The 15821-nt window shown below is 36.0% G+C and overlaps 1 long non-coding RNA gene across 1 annotated transcript in view; it reads left to right on the forward strand.

The window, feature by feature from the left end:
• The window catches only part of LOC144380524 (uncharacterized), a 55219-nt gene that overhangs the window by 38211 nt on the left and 1187 nt on the right, over positions 1–15821 (forward strand). The window lies entirely within an intron of this gene.

The raw sequence follows: 15821 nt of genomic DNA on the forward strand, positions 1-15821 counted from the left end.
GGGTTAGGCTCAGAAAGGACCAGTGGTAGCTTACTTTGCTGGACTGAAGCTCAATTTAAAATTCACATTTTAATAAAGAGAACTTCTTTCTTTCTATTTTGGACTAAAAGAGAGAAAATAATGATGAAAGTGAATTAAGACCTACCTCAGTAATTACGGAGTCCCAGTGGATTAGACTTACTAATGGAAACCCAATTAAAACACAGTTTTGAAGGGTTTTGTTAGAACTGGTAAACACCCCAGAGCTAGTTCTAGAATGTCAGCTTTTTTTTTCTTTTAAGTTTACAATTATTTTTGTGTTGTATGTTGCATACCAATTAGGAGTAGAGGAAACCAGTGTCTATTAATCAATTTTTAGGTAATGCACAGGTCCCTGGCACTTTAGAGCCAGATATGGTTTCATAATCTCCTTGTAGTTCACATGTCATGGCCCATCCTTTTATTAGAGAAGCCTGTCATTAATAAAAGAATCTACATTGCTTCATTTGTGTCTGCAGATCTGAAAATGCTGTACTTAGTAAGTTCACAGCCTCATTGCCAACAGGCAGGCACCTGCCAGGTTGAGAGGGTATAGCCATCTGGAACAGCATAGAACAGGGTGAGGAAAGATTTTTCAATTTGCAAAGAAAGAAATTACTATATAAAAGGAGCAATATGGGGCCAAAAAAATGAATGCCCCATCTACCCACCTGCTATCCTTGATCCGGAAATAGTTCAGTCCTTTGGTTATTTTCAAGGAGCTTTGGGAAGGAGACCCATTTCCTAAGTCCCCATGGCTACAGAGATTGCTGCGGTGGTTATCATCCCTCCCAAGGCCCCTGGATTCCTGTGGGCTGTTGCGTGGCTCAGCTAACTCTGACTCACTGACACGTGCTGCTGAGGAAGCACCTTGATGTCCTCAAGGGTTTGAGAGCCATGGACGCAAGATGAAATGGCTGCCTTGGGCTCATTGCAGGTGTTAACACTCTCAGTTTTATCTCAGGTACAAGTCAGAAGACTGGAATGGTAAAGGTTATTCATTTTTAATGCACTGTACTGTCAATCTGGGAATATAATGAAAGGAGCCTTTTATTAAATCTACTCATAGGCAGGAGTCTTTCTGGGGGTCTTCATGGTGCCAAAGCAATGAACGCTCAGTTCAGTGATTAATCAGCCAAGCTGGTTGTCTTAGTTGTGCTTCCCCCAGGAGCAGACCTCAAGACAAGAATCCAAGTGCAAGTAGTTTATTTGGGAGGGGATTCCCAAGAATATTGTTAGGTGATTGGGGAAGCAAGATGGGAAAGATAAAGAAAAGCAATAAAGGGTGAATTTTCCAGCAGGATACCACTGTGGAATCCTGAGGGAAACTTCAAAAGATAATGTAGAACAGGAGTTCACACACTACAGCCTGTGGGCCAAATCCAGCCTGGTTTTATACAGCCCGTGAGCTAGGAATGGCTTGTATGTTTTTTAATAGTCACAAAAATCAAAAGACTAATATTTCATGTCACATAAAAATTATGCGAAATTCAAATTTCAGCATCCATAAATAAAATTGTATTGGAACATAACCACGCTCACTCATTTCTGAATTGTTTATGGGTGTTTTTACTCCGCAACAGCGCAATTGAAGAGCTGCATCACAGACCGTGTGGCTGCAGAGTCTAAAATATTTACTCTTTGGCCCTGTGCAGAAGTAGTATGCTGCCCATGATGTAGACATGAACTTCAGGGTTATCCCACCGGAGAGACTTGAGAGCTGGTGTGCTCATCCAGTTCCCATCCATCAGTGCATGACTGCTCCTGGAGGGCTTTCATTTCCTAGTGCTCATATAGCCTGCCCTACAGAATATCCAGGAATTCTGAATTCTCAACTCCAGATGACATAATTTGATAGTTTTCCTAATTAAACATGAAAATGGACATTTTGTAAATTCCCAGTCTTCTCAATCCCCAAGAAAACTCAGTCCTATTCTGATCCCAACAGCACAGAACGAATTAAATGTTCCTCCCTATGTTCCAGTCATGGATTGAATTAAGCAGTCTAACAAGTTATACAGAAGAGCATAAGATTCAAAACATGCTAGCTCTGTGGAGCAGGGCTGGTGGTATGAAGTATGTTTTTTTCCATTGACAGCAGTCCATGATAATGAGTAAGTCGAAGCTGAGAATGTCCTCTTCTTCCATATAACTTCAAGTAGATAGTTATTTCAGTTAGCATGGTATCAAAACCTAAGTGGAGGTTAAGTTACATATTTAATTTCATAATTAACAATACTTTGCTTATAAATAGCTGAAATTGAAACAAAAGACAGAAATATTGTCCAAGTAATTGTAAAGCAAAATTGGCATTTGCCAAGGCAAAACTTGTTCTGGTACCAGATTATAAATACCACTTGTTCTCAAGATTGTATATCCTCTGCACAGGCGCTTTTTAAATGAAGCCAATACATAGCCAGTTTCATACAGCCTTAGGCATTAATTTACTTAGATGGCTAAATACCACCAAACTCTCTAGCTCTTTAAAAATGACAATAGCAGCATAGCTTAAAATCCAAAACAAACAATTCAGAAAAGACTAAATTGAAAACAAAACCAACTTCTTATTCAGAAATGATTTCAGGTTTATCTCTAGCCACTAAGACTAAGCACAGTTGTTTCCTCAAATAAAGTTGTTAAAGTCTCTGGAGTTTTTGATATTGTTATCTCCTAACATACCAGTATATTGTTCAAGAGAAAAAGTCTATTTGTCCAAGCCCAGGTTCAAAGGTAGAACACACTACACTTCAGTGATCTTGTACATGACCCTCTTATTTCATACTGTACATGCTAGAAAACTCCCAGATTAAGTGCTGCCAAATTTCATCATGTCTGCATAAACTTCCCCCTGCTAACCTGAAGGTTAACCTTTCTGTCTTTGGGTTCTCCCAATGACAGATAAACCTCCTGTGCAAAGCTATCTCAGTTTTCCTGTCTTAGCTGGAGGATGGTTGGTGATAGTAGGATAGGAAAGCACCAATCTTATCTACAGTGGCCTGGCTTTATTTTTCTGGCTTGCTATATCTATTTTTCCAAGGCTAGAAAGCACTTTTCCTCCTATTATTTAAGGTGGTCCCCCAGATTCCGTTCATTCATTCAACTATTCATTTGATAAATCTTTGAGTTCCAACAATATGTCAAGCAATATCCCCTCATTTCCCCCTGCCATCTCACCCCCAACTCCCAGACATCCCTTTGACTCATCTCAGATAGAGCAGATAGGAGGATGGAGGAATGTAAGCCGTATGCCGGGCTGGAGTCTTCCACATTACCATAACCACCAGAACCACATGTAATCTCCACAACTTTAGATGGTACAACGGGGACCTGGGGGTTGAGTCCAGGATTGAGAAATTCTGGGTTGAATCCCCTGGAAGAGCTCTTCAGGAAACCAAAGTGATTTTACCAGCAAGATTTACCTTTTGGACCCTGAAGGCCATTAGGTGGCTGAGTAGGCTTGGCTGTCTAAAGAAATAAAAGTTATTGAGCATTGCAGGGGGTCAGAGTTCCAGCTGAGATTTAGGCAGTATAGCTTTGTGCTTAACAAGATGGCTCTGGAAATGGATGACAATTGCAGTTCAGCTCTATGCCTATAAAATCAGTTTTTTGATCAATCTTAGGAGAATATTATCTGTGTCCTCCATTAGGCCAAGCTGTGTGGTATATGGCCATAAAAATATCAGTTCTTGCTTCCTCTCTTCTTTAAATCATACCTAAATGTTTTTCTTAGGGTTCCAACCTTAGGCTAGTGGATTTGTAAAAAGTTTATCTATTCTTAGTGTACCAGTATTATGCCTTTTCCTCTTCTATTGGATCTTTTTCTTTTGAACAATAGCTAGCCCCTTATTTCCATATACTTGGAAGGAGTCCATTACACGATACATCAAATCTCATTGATACCTGTGAGATCATATATGCTTCAGAATATTAAAATATTAGATTATCTTTTTATTGCTTTTAATTATAAATACTCCTTGAGTTGTTATATTGCAGGAGTAGCAAACACCTGCTAAGCACACTCTAATCCCTCCTTCCTGCAAGGCAGCATTGCTAATCAGACACAGCCCTCTGAATGTAGCTTCAAAATATTTCTCAACACAAAGTTCAGGAAACCTCTATCAAGATGAAGTCTATTTGCTATTCTTGGTATATTAGGCTATGAATCCTGTTCTTAGGGGTTAATATCAAGAAAATTACTTTGGAGATAGGTTTGAGCCAGTTTTTAATTTGGAAGGGATGAAAAGAAAGAAATAGAAGAGCAAATAGAGCATTGCTCATATAAAGCAATGTTTTTCCGAGGAGAATGCTTATTGGATTTAATTTCCATTACAGCAGATGGATTCTAACGTTTAAACAGAATCTCTTGGGTTTGAAGAGACCTCTCGTGGGTCATTTAGCTCATATCTCCGCACTACCACAAGATAGATCTCATTATTTTTCTTAAATCCTGTCTTAAAAATGAATGGGTGTCTAATGAGTCTTTAAATTGTGATTTTACTATCTCCTCTGGATGTATGTGCCATAACTTCTGTATTCTAATAGCTTCATAGCTTCTGTATTTTAATAGCTACCAATTATTCTCTAATATTTATTTAAAAATTTCCCATAGCATCACAAGTCCTTTGCTGCATCCTTTATGCTCACTCTGCCTTTAACCTTTCAAACTAATCCAGTGGGCAGTCACAGCTGGCAGTCGCTGAATAAGAAATGTGAGCCATGGATGTTATGGATAGACTGGTCACTGTAACCCCCTTGGACTCACCAGCTATTCCTGACCAGTTCTTATTTTGAACCCCACCTCCCCTAACTCCAAAAGCGTGGAGGATGCTTGTTAATCAGGCATCTGCCCCTTTGGATTTAATACTGTTACTTTGGGTCTTGGCTTTTCTCACTTGCTTGCTCCGCCATTTCTTTGTACCCTGGGCTGCTTCAGCCAGGAATCCCTGTAGTGTTTCTCCTGACTATTCAACCCCGACACTCGCATGGGGGTGATGCAGACAAATTCTTCTAGAGCCTCATTTAGAGTGTTGATATTAAGGCATGATTATGTCTCAACTGTGCATACCCAGGTCTACTAATTAGGGTCCTTATCACCCATAGATGGAGTGGGAAGTTATCTTTGTGGTATGATTTGAGTGGGTAGCCTCTATAATCAGAAATATCTTCCCTACTCAGGAGAAGTGCTGGAAATTCAATCACTGGAGAGCTTTTCTCTTGATTAATGCAATCCAAGATTCTCTTTTAAAATGCTGATGAAGTAGAAGGGTTAACTCATTAGATCAAAACCTCTTTAGTATGAATTAGATATTTTTAGCCCACTTCCTTCCCAAGTAGGTGATAGTTGAGCATAAGTAGTATAATGGAGTCCCTGGGAGAAGTGATGCTGAAAGGGAAGAAAAGACAGCAAAGTCATTTTGGAAAAGCACTGAAGGAAAATTTTGACTACTTCACCATGTGGTCATGGGCTAACATGAATCAACTCTCATACCCATACAAGTAAGACTTTTTCATTGTGTTTCCTTAAGGCTAGGTTCCAAATCAATATCTCTTCTACTTAGCAAGTGTTCTTTATTCATTAATCCTACCTTTGGCTGCCTGAGACTTCAAAGATTATCCTCATGCCATCTTATTACCAGGACCTGGGAGGCCTTTCTTCTTTTTCACTGTCCATCAAATTTCAGCTTCCCTTTAAGGCCAAGATCATTACATACCCTCCATAACGCCTTCTGTGAGACTTCAAAGCTGACATATCTCTTTACTCTCAATTTATTTAGCAAAAATTACTCTAGGGAATGAAAATGAAGAGGAAGCTAACTGTGTTCATTGAGTATCCACTATGTGCCAGGCACTATGCTAAGCACATTTCAGAAGGTATCTTAACATTCACAACAATCAGAGCATACAAGTGTTATTATCTCCATTATATAGTGGAATACGAAAATGAGAAAGGATCTGTAACATTCCAGAATTGAGGAAGCCAGGTCCCAAATCTCTCTCATTTCTCTGCCTATCGTTTCCATGGGAAGTTAGCATACAGAGCTTTGTACTGATTTTTTTTTAATGTGTGAGGAAACTACTGTGTAACATGATTTAATGTTCTCTTTTATTTAAAAATTTTTGAAGTATTTAAAAAGTGAAAGAGATTAAGTACAATTAAGCTGAGGATTATGGAAACTCAAAAGGGAAATCCACAGGGATTGCTATAGCAAGATCCTGTATTTTATGCTAAAATAGTGCCCATCCTTCTGATTGCAGCTTCCACAAATGGGTTATAGGTGTGCCAGTGTATCATTCCCTACAGCCTTCGGGACAGCCCGGTGCAGCCTAGAGGAGCTCAACGCCCCAAGCCAATTGCTGGCCGTGGCACACTCCTCCTACTTGTCCCAGAATGTCACAAATATTATCACTTTTTATGTGTGATATAATATAGGAACGGTAGAAAATTATCCTTCTAAAGAACTATTCGTATAAAGGAAACTTTCAGAGTGGTATCTCCTTACTTGTGGCCGTGCATAGCTCTCTTAGCTGACAAATGAGATGCAAGGCAAGTGATGTTAGTTATTTGGCCACCTACTTTTCTTGTAATTTTGAAGTACAAGGCTTTGTACTATAGAGAAGGTAAAATGAAAATGGAAAACAAAAAGATCTATTCAGGTTAAAGGAAACAGATCTGTCTGGAAAATATCCCTGTGCCTAACTGGGAAAGTGAAGGAGAAAGATGTTACGTCTCGTGCTCCTAAAGGAAGCCATTAGATTAGAGCAATCTGCAAGATTCTAATTCCAAACCAGCTTTGAATTGTTTGTATTGCCTTTTGGTGTGCCTTGTAAGGTGTGGGTTTTTGTTTTTAATAGCCAGATATGATGTACCAGGTAAAAGGAACTGCTGTAAATAGGCCTTTAGTAATGTGGTGGTGAGGTGTGGGGAAAGGGAAAGCATTCTATAATCCTATGATTGGGTCAGTCTTTTAGTGAGCCTGTGCCTCTGGACTATAAACTTCACAAGTGTTTCTCAGTTTTTTTCCTCCCCTCTTGGGTGGGACAGGATGGCTAGAGTGTGTTGGGGTTGGGTATTTCACTTCTCCCAGTCAGTTAGGGTCTGAAAATACCCCTAGCAGGTTAGGCTCTGGGTAACTAGTTTCCTCTGAGAACAGGCCTTGTTAAGAACAGAGTGTTCTAGCATATTTCAAAATGGTTCCTTTTCCTCTTCCCCTGCTGGAAGCCTGAGAGAAGCTAGAGCTAGAAGCTAGAGCTTGACAGTTTTTTTAGTATCTAGAGGCTTGGAAGGTCTGTGGGTGAGATGAAGTAAAATTTTCCTGAGAAAAGAATGGAAATAATTTATTGGTGACAAGTAGCTTTGATTCAGCATTGTGCCACTTTGCCAAAGTGTCTATTGTATTTTTTACTAGTCATTCCAACTTTCCTTTTATTAGTATTTGCATATTTGCATAAAGTATGTATTTTTTACTTTTAATATACCTATATCATTCTATTTGAAGTGAGTCTCTTGTTGATAGCATATAGTTGGGTCTTGTTATTTTTTAATCCATTCTGACAATTTCTTTTACATTTAAATTTAATGTAATTATTGATGTTTGGATGTAGGCTGTTTTATTATTTGTTTTTGGTTGTTCCTCTGTGTTTTTATTTCTCTGTTTCCCTTTTTCTGCCTCCTTTTCAATTATTTGAACATGTTTTAATATTCCATTTTATTTTTTATATTGTGTTTTTTACTGTCTCTTTATATAGTATTTTTAATGTTTGTTCTATAGCTTATAATATACATACTCAACTTTTCACAGTCTATTCAGAATCAATATTTTACTATTTTAAGTGGAAAAAAATATTAGCATCCTATAGGTCCCTTTACCCTTTATATTGTAGTTGCCTTTTTTGTAGTATATCTACATATATCAAAAACTTCATCAGAAAAATCAGAAAACTTTCATCAAAAACTGATCAGAAAATGTGATAAATTTTGCTTTCAGTTATCAAACATATTTTAAAGAAGTCAACAGGAGAGGATATTTTGTTTACCCAGATATTTACCATTTTGTTGCTCTTCTTTCATTTCTAATGTTCCAAGTTTCTGTCTGAAGAACTTCTATTAGCAATTCTTTCAGAAAAGTTCTGCTGGCAAGGGACTTTCGGTTTCCAGTTCCACATGTAAGGAGCTTGGAAGTCGCCACTCTATTTTAACAAGTAAAAAGCTGAACAGACTGAAAAATCAACTCTTCTTGGATCCATAAGAGAAGGAAGGACACAGGGCAAGCCACTGCCCCCAAGATGGGAGACAGAAAGGCAAATAAAGGGATTTGCAGCTTATTGGAGCCGAGACTCACTAGCAGAAGCCACTGTGGGAACCAGTGCTGGGGTAGGGAAATCTGAATTGTAATTGACAAATTGCTAGAAGTTCAATGTTGAAAACTCTTGAGAGTTAAAACCCCTTGGGGGACCCACTCATAGGGGAACCCTTACAATATTGTGAGATTTACCTCCAGAAGCTCAGCCAGGTTCCCACAGTAAATACCAGAGAAAAATCCTCTCAGGCTTCCAGCAGGGGAAGAGGAAAAGGAACCATTTTGAAATATGCTAGAACACTCTGTTCTTAACAAGGCCTGTTCTCAGAGGAAACTAGTTACCCAGAGCCTAACCTGCTAGGGGTATTTTCAGACCCTAACTGACTGGGAGAAGTGAAATACCCAACCCCAACACACTCTAGCCATCCTGTCCCACCCAAGAGGGGAGGGAAAAAACTGAGAAACACTTGTGAAGTTTATAGTCCAGAGGCATAGGCTCACTAAAAGACTGACCCAATCATAGGATTATAGAATGCTTTCCCTTTCCCCACACCTCACCACCACATTACTAAAAGCCTATTTACAGCAGTTCCTTTTACCTGGTACATCATATCTGGCTATTAAAAACAAAAACCCACACCTTACAAGGCACACCAAAAGGCAATACAAACAATTCAAAGAGACATAGCAAGAATCAGAACCAGACATGACAGAGATTTTGGAATTATCAGACTGAGAATTTAAAACAACTGTGATCAATATGCTAAGGGCCCTAATGGATAAGGTAGACAACATGTTAAGAACAGATGGGCATTGTCAGCAGAGAAATGAAAATCCTAAAAAAGAACCAAAAAGAAATGCAAGAGATAAAAGATACTGTAACAGAAATGAAGAATGCCTTTGATGGACCTATTAGTAGACTGGACCCAGCTGAGGAAAAAAAAATCTGTGAGCCAGGCGATATATCAATAGAATTCTTGAAAACCAAAAATCAAAGAGAATAAAGACTAAAAACAGAACAGAATATCCAGGAAATGTGGGACAACTACACAAAAAATGTAACATACCAGTAATGGTAATGCCAGAAAAAGAAAAGAACAGAAGAAATATTTGAAACAATTTGATTTAGAATTTGTCCAAATTAATGTCAGACATCAAACCATAGATCTGGGAAGCTGAGAGAACATCAAGCAGGATAAATATTTTAAAAAACCCAAACAAACAAACAAAAAACACCCTACAACTTGGCATATCATTTTCAAATTGCAAAAAATATCAAAGATAAAGTCCTAGAGAAGCCAGAGGAACAAAACACCTTACCTATAGAGGAACAAAGTTAAGAATTACATACAACTTCTCAGAAGCCATGCAAGCAAGAAAAGAGTGGAATAAAATATTTGAAGTGTTGAGAGAAGAGAAAAACACCAATCTAGAGTTTTATACCATGTAAATTTATCTTTCAAAAGTGAAGGAGAAAAAAAAGACTTTCTCAGACAAACAAAAATTAAGGGAATTTGTTGCCAGTAGACCTGCTTTGCAAGAAATGTTAAAGAAGTTCTTTGAAAGAAGGAAAATAGCATGGGTCAGAAACTCAGATCTATGTAAAGTTAGGAAGAGCATCAAAGAAGGAATAAGTGCAGGTAAAATAATTTGTTTTTAATTTTTCTTATTCTTAATTCATCTAACATGTTCATTCAATATAATGAATTCAGTGTATTCAATTGTGTATGCTTATGTGCATGTATGTATATATACAACTCTCTCTCTCTCTATATATATATGCTTATGTATGCTTATATGTAAGTGAAATTAATGACAGCAATACTACAAGGTATGGGAGGAAGGAATTAGGATTATTTTGTTATTATAAGATACTCACACTACCAGTGTAGTGGTACAGTGTTATTTGAAAGAGGAATTGGATTAGATGTAAGTACATATTGCAAACTCTAGAACAATCACTAAAAAAAGTTTTTTTTTTAAAAAAAGAAGTATAACATGCTAAGAAAGGAGAGAAAATGGAATCATATGAAATGCTCAATGAAAACCATATACCACAGAAAAAGAGTGGAAGACAATCAGAGGAACAATGGCAACAAGTAGAAAACAGTAATGCATATGATAAACATTAATCCAACTATATCAATAATCATTTTAAATTCATTGGTCTAAATGTACCGATTAACGGAGACTTAAGAGGGGATCAAAAACATGACAACTATATGTTTTCTACAAGAAACCCACTTTAAATATAAAGACATATATAGATTAAAAAGTAAATGGAGTGTTTTCTTAATTTCTTTCTGCTAGTTCATTATTAGTGTAGAGAAATGCAACAGATTTCTATATATAAATTTTGTATTCTGCAATTTTACCAAGTTCATTTATTAGGTCTAACAAAACAATCTCATTTACAATTGTACCAAAAAGAATAAAATACCTAGGGATAAGTTTAACCAAGGAAGTGAAAGACCTGCACTTTGAAAACTATAAAACATTGAAGAAAGAAATTAAATATGATGCAACAAATGGAAAGATATACCATGCTCATGGATTGGAAGAATTAATATTAAAATGTCCATACTACCCAAAGAAATCTGCAGATTCCATACGGTCCCTATACAATAATAATTTTTACAGAAATAGGACAGTTAATCCTAAAATTTATATGGAACCACAAAAAAAAAAACGTGAATAACCAAAGCTATAACGTGAAAGAAGAACAAAGCTAGGGGCATCACAGTCTCAATCTTCAAGATATATTAGAAAGCTATAGTAAAAAAATATGGTACTGGCACAAAATAGACCCATTGATCAATGGAACAAAATAGAGAGGCCAGAAAACAAAGAATAGAGAGACCAGAAATAAACCCACACTTTTATGGTCAATTAATCAATGACAAAGGATGCAAGAATATACAATGAGAAAAAGACATTCTCTTCAGTTAATGGTATTGATAAAACTGGACAGCTACTTGCAAAAGAATGAAACAGGGACACTTTCTTACACCACACACAACTCAAAATGGATTAAAGACCTAAATGTGATGACCTGAAACCACAAAATTCCTAAAAGAAAATATAAGCAATAATCTCTTTGACACTGACCTTAGCAACTTATTTACGGATATGTCTCCTCAGGCAAGGGAAGCAAAAGCAAAAACTATTGGGAATACATGAAAATAAAAAGCTTTTGCACATTGAAGAAAACAATCAACAAAACAAAAAGGAAAATTACAGAATGGGAGAAAATATTGGCAAATGATAAATCTGTTAAGGAGTTAATATCCAAAATATATAAATAACTTATACAACTCAACCCACACACAAGAAGAATAATCTAATTAAAAACGGGCAGAGGACCTGAATAGACATTTTTCCAAAGAAGACATACAGATGGCCAACAAACTCATGAAAATGTGTTCAATATCACTAATCATCATGGAAATGCAAATCAAAACCACAATGAGATACTACCTCACACTTGTTAGAATGGCTAGAATCTAAAAAGACAAGAAATAACAAGTGCTGGTGAGGATGTGAAGTAAAGGGAACCTCCTACACTGTTGGTGAGACTATAAATTGGTGCCACTACTGAGGAAAACACTATGGAGGTTCCTCAGAAAATTAAAAATAGAATTACCATATGATCCAGTAATTCCACTACTGGGTATTTACCCAAAGAAAATGAAAACACTAATTTGAAAAGATATATGCACCCCTATACTTATTGTAACACTATTTACAATAGCCAGGTTATGGAAGCAGCCTAAGTGTCCATCAATAGATGAATGGATAAAGAAGTGTTATATATATATACATAATATATGTAAAACATTTAATATATATAATTTATATATATATATAAATGTGTGTGTACATGTATATACACACAATGGAATATTACCCAGCTATAAAAAAGAATGAGATCTCGCCATTTGTGACAATGTGGATGGACTTAAAAGGTATTGTGCTAAGTGAAATAAGTCAGATAAAGACAAATACCATATGATTTCACTTACATGTGTAATCTAAAAGCAAAACAAACAAACTAGAAACAAGACTCATAAATACAGAGAACAAACTGTTGGTTGCCAGAAGGGAGATATTTAGGGGGAATGGGTGAAATAAGTGAAGGAGATTAAGAGGTACAAAGTTCTACTTCTAAATAATTCACAGAGATGAAAAGTACAGCATAGGGAATATAGTCAACAATATGTAATAGCATCGTATGATGACAGATGGTAACTACACTCATTGTGGAGAGCATAAGATAATGTATAGAATTGTCAAATCTGAAACTAATATAACACTGTATAACAATTATACTTAAATAATAAAAAATATAAATGGTGGAGGAAAATATACCATATTAACACTAATCAAAAGAAAACAGGAGTAGTTATATTAATTTCAGACAGAGAAAACTACTAAGTAATGAAAATTATCAGGAATAAAGAAAGATATTATAAAATGATAAGGTGGTCAATTCTCTAAGACATAACAGTTCTTAACATGTATGTGCTTAACAATAGAGCATCAAACTATGCTGTGAAGTGTAGTTTTTTACCATGAAGCAAAAACTGATAGAACTGCAATGAGAAATAGATGAATCCACTATCATGTTGTAGACTTCAATACCTCCCTGATCAGAAATGTGCAGATACAACAGGCAGAAAATCAGTAAAGACATAGTTGAACCCAACAACACTAGCAATAAACTGGATATTATTGATATTTATAGATTACTTCACCCAACAACATCAGAATACACATTTTTGTCAAGCTCACATGGAACATTCACCAAGATATACCACATTCTGGGCCATAAAACACACCTTAACAAATTTAAAAGAATAGAAACCATACAGTGTCTGTTTTTAGACCACAATGGAATTAAACTAGAAATCAATAACAGATAATTGGAAAATCCCCAAATACATAGATATTAAACAACACACTTCTAAATAACACATGGGCCATGGTAGAAATCTCAAGAGAAATTAACAAATATTTTAAACTAAATGAATGAAGACACAATTTATCAAAGTTTGTGAGATGCATTGAAAGCAGTGCTTAAAGGGAAATTTATAGCATTGAATACATATATTAGAAAAAAAGAAAGATCTAGGGGTGCCTGGGTGGCTCAATTGGTTAAGTGGCTGCCTTCGGCTTAGGTCATGATCCGAGAGTCCTGGGATTAAGCCCCACATTGGGCTCCCTGCTCAGTGGGGAGTCTGCTTTTCCCTCTGCCTCTACTCCTCTGCCACTTGTGCTCACTCTCTCTCTCTCTTGCTCAATCTCTCTCAAATAACTAAATAAAAATCCTTAAAAAAAAGATCTAAAATCAATCTTCTAAGTTTCCACCTTAGGAAACTAGAAAGAGAAGAAAAAAATAAATGCAAAGTAAGCAGAATAGAAGAAATATTAATAACTAAAGCAGAAACCAAGGAAATTGAAAACAGGAAATCAATAGAGAAAAATCAGCAAAAGCCAAAGCTGATTCTTTGACAAGATCAATAAAATCAATAAGCCCTTAGCCAGGCTAACTAAAGAAAAAAGGGAGAAGACATGAATTAATATCAGAAATGAAAACAAGGACATTACTACAGATCCCATGACACAATCTACTAAAACTCACACAAGAAAGAAACAGATGATCTGAATAGGCCTGTATCTGTTAAAGAAATTGAATCAGTTATTAATAATCTTTCAAGACAGAAAACACCAGGCCCAAATGGGTTAACTGGTGAATTATACCAAACATTTAAGGAAGAAATTATACCAATTCTCTGTAATCTCTTTCACAGGATAGAAGCAGAGGGAATACTTCCTAACTCATTCTATGAGGCCAGCACTACCCTGATATTCAAATTAGACCAAAAAAATTATAAGAAAACTACAATATCTCTCATGAACATAGATTCAGAGTCACCCAACAAAATATTAGTAAATCAAATCCAAAAAAGTATGAAAAGATTATACACCAGGACTAAGTAGAATTTATTTCAGTTATGCAAGGCTGGTTCGGCATTCAAAAATCAATATGACCCATCATATGAACAAACTAATAAAAGAAAAATCACATGATCGTATCAATATAGACAAAGTATTTGACAAAGTCCAACACCAATTTGTGATAAAAACTGTCAGTAAACTAAGAACAGAGGGGAGCTTTCTCAACTTGATAAAGACTATGTACAAAAAATTTACAGATAACATAATGGTGAAAAACTTGAATGTTTCTAAGATCAGGTACAAGACAAGCATATCCCCCCTCTTACCACTCCTTTTCAACATTGTGTCTGAAGTTCTAGCTAATGCAGTAAGACAGGAAAGTGAAATAAAAGGTATACAGACTAAGAAGGAAAAATAAAACTGTGTTTATAGATGACATGATCATCTGTGTACAAAATCGAAAAGAATCAACAAAAAACTCCTAGAACTAATAAGCAATTATAGGAAGGTTGCAGGACACAAGGTAAATATAGAAAAGTCACCCACTTTCCTATATACCAACAATGAAGAAATGGAATTTGAAATTAAAAACACAATACCATTTACATTAGCACCCCCTAAAATGAAATACTTATGTATAAATCTAACAAAATATATATAAGATCTTTGTGGGGAAAACTACAAAACTCCGATGAATGAAATTGAAGAATTAAATAAATGGAGAGATATTCCATGTTCATGATAAGAAGACTCAATAATGTAATGATGTCAGTTGTTTCCAAGTCAATCTATATATTCAACACAGTACCAATCAAAATTGCAGTAAGTTATTTCATGGATAGTAACAAACTGATTCCAAGTATTTATATGGAGAGGCAAAAGACCCAGAATAGCCAACATAGTACTAAAGGAGAACAAAGTTGGACGACTGATGCTGCCTGTCATAAAGACCTACTCTAAAGCTACAGTAATCAAGACAGTGTGGTTTTGGTGAACAAATAGATCAATTGAACAGAATAAAAAGCTCAGAAATAGACCCCCATAAATATTGACCACTAATCTCTGGTAAGAGAACGGAGGTGATACAATGGAGCAAAGATAGTCTATTTAACAAATGGTGCTGGAACAACTGGACATCCACATGCAAAAAAAAAAAAAAAAAAGACACTGACCTTACGCTCATCACAAAAATCATTTTCTCTGGATGCTCGCCACACGTTTTCTTTGTATTTATTTTTTAGCAGTTTGATTATGATGTGTCTGGGCATGAATTTCTTTGGGTTTATACTATTTGAGATTCATTGAACCTCTTAAATCTGTAGGTTTATGTCTTATGCCACATTTGGGAAGGTTTTAACCACTATTTCCTCAAGGAGTTTTTCTATGGTATACTCTCTCATTTCCTTTTGGGATTCCAATGACACAAATGTTAAACCTTTAGTATTGTCCTACAGGTCCCTGAGGCTATGTTCATTATTATTATTATTTTTTTTTTTTGGCTATGTTCATTATTTTTTTCAGTATTTTTCTCCCTGTTGTTTAGGTTGG

This window comes from Halichoerus grypus, chromosome X (assembly GCF_964656455.1).
Source record: "Halichoerus grypus chromosome X, mHalGry1.hap1.1, whole genome shotgun sequence".
In the NCBI taxonomy this organism is placed as follows: Eukaryota; Metazoa; Chordata; class Mammalia; order Carnivora; family Phocidae; genus Halichoerus; species Halichoerus grypus.